Raw genomic sequence first — 2,093 nt, forward strand, 5'->3', positions numbered from 1 at the left:
TAGGTTCAGCCTGGGCAGTAAGTTCCCAGCATTGCAGTTAGAGAAAAGGACTGGAAAGTCCAGGAATAGTCACACAGAGACGAAGAATAAATGAATAATAATAGTTTTATCAACCAAGAATATTTTCCACCTCCCTTCTACACAACTGAAACTCTTAGTAAGTTTTCCCTGCAGCAACAGAGAATTTAGAGCTTCAGTCCTATCAATTGTTTTTTAATTAAAAATGCATTGAGGCTGGGCGGCGGCGCCGCTGCTGAGCGGCGGCCGGGCTGGCGGTCTCCACCTCCTCCCGTCCGTAATCAGTGACGAGGTCCGCTACGTAAACGCCATCGCGGCGGGATAAACAAAGAAGAAAACGGGAAAGGAGCAAAGCATTGATTACAAATGTCTTAATAATGAGCAAATGTGGCAGGAAAAAATATATTAAGACAAATCTAAGACAAATGACCATGGAAACAATTGAGTCCCGGCAGGATGGAAGTGTAAGAGATTCTGTGGCAGAAAGCAAATCTGCCCATATGCAGACTCAGACTGGTCAAAATTCAATCCCTACTTTAGCTCAGGTAGCAACAATTGCAGAGACAGATGAGTCTGCAGAATCAGAAGGTGTAATTGATTCTCATAAACGTAGAGAAATCCTTTCACGAAGACCCTCTTATAGAAAAATACTGAATGAAATTTCCTCGGATGTGCCTGGTGTTCCCAAGATTGAAGAAGAAAAGTCAGAGGAAGAAGGAACCCCACCTAACATCGCTACCATGGCAGTACCGACTAGCATATATCAGACTAGCACGGGGCAATACAGTATGTATGCTGCAATTCCATACGATAACGGTGCTAGCTTTAAGTCTCCTCTAGTTAAGTTGAAGCAACTCGGGTTTGAGCATTAAATTGTTCCACTTTCAGATGCATCATTAATACCTAAACTGTGTATCCTAGAATGGAAAGTGCATGTTAAAGAAGCGAGAGATTTGTACTGATCAGCTGTCGTGTAGACTTTTGAAAAGTAAAAATTTTTATTGCTGAATCTCAAAGACAACTTTGGTCTGCAGTTGTGAGGAGCTGGGGAAAAAAAATAAGAAAAATAAATTTTTTCTAATAAAAAATTTTATTAAAAAAATAAGTAAAAAAAGAGAGAAAACTCTGGGGTAAACATTTAAAAAGGGTTTCTCCTATTTATATGTTTATATGAATCTCTAGTAAACGTTTAAAACTTTGTTTTTGTTGTCTTTATGATGCAAGATATAATGTCTGTATTTTATTCTTGTTGGCTTTTGTTACCAACAATTACATATTATACTTACTAATCTAAAAGAGGTCCATGTGTTTTCTAAACTGTGTTTTAAATGTAATTCTGTTTTCACTACTCTCTACTGTGTTAATTTGTGCTGCAGTTTTTCCTAAAAGAGAATGGACAAATAATTTCATTTTTAAAACTACAGCAATTGAATAGATCATTTTATTTGAAATTTACGCACTGAAAGCTGTAAATAAACAGATACATTCACATTTAGTCTTGTGCATTTTAATGAACTGTTAATTCTGTGCTTTTTGCTCTAATTAAAGCACTAATTTTTTTCCCAAAAAAAAAAAAAAAAAAAAAAAAAAAAAAAAAAAATGCATTGAGGTCCTCAAGATAGGAGTATATAAACCAGATATGCCAATGCTTGGCATGGGCAGCCAAGTGTGTGTGTGTAAATGACACCCAGGGTGACTTGGGTCTGGCCGGGAGATACTGCAGCAACTCTGAGTTACACCTTCTCTGAGTTAGAACTACTGAAACAGACATGCTTAGAATATTTGAAACATTGATCCTAGGCCGACAAATGGAAGACTTCTCCACCACATCAGAGTTTCTTCTTCCTTGAGCAGTTCCAGATGCTGATCTTACCTGCCATAAAGTGAGTTTGTTCCCATCAGCCCAGCAGATACCAAATTGGTCCACGAACAGATGACCTGGACTCTCTCTTTAGTGGCTTTCACTAAAACCCAAATTAGCAGCCCAACTCTTGCTGCAAATGCTTCCATGGCCTTTGGTGACATTAAAGATAACAAGGATAAGATTTGATGCTGGGCTTCCAAGATGCACAGAT

General features: G+C 38.1%; 1 pseudogene; it reads left to right on the forward strand.

The window, feature by feature from the left end:
- Positions 1-232: 232 nt before the first annotated feature.
- LOC142863869 (cAMP-responsive element modulator pseudogene) lies at positions 233-1,551 on the forward strand (annotated as a pseudogene).
- The last annotated feature ends 542 nt before the right edge of the window (positions 1,552-2,093 follow it).

Source organism: Microcebus murinus, chromosome 23 (genome assembly GCF_040939455.1).
Source record: "Microcebus murinus isolate Inina chromosome 23, M.murinus_Inina_mat1.0, whole genome shotgun sequence".
Lineage (NCBI taxonomy): Eukaryota > Metazoa > Chordata > Mammalia > Primates > Cheirogaleidae > Microcebus > Microcebus murinus.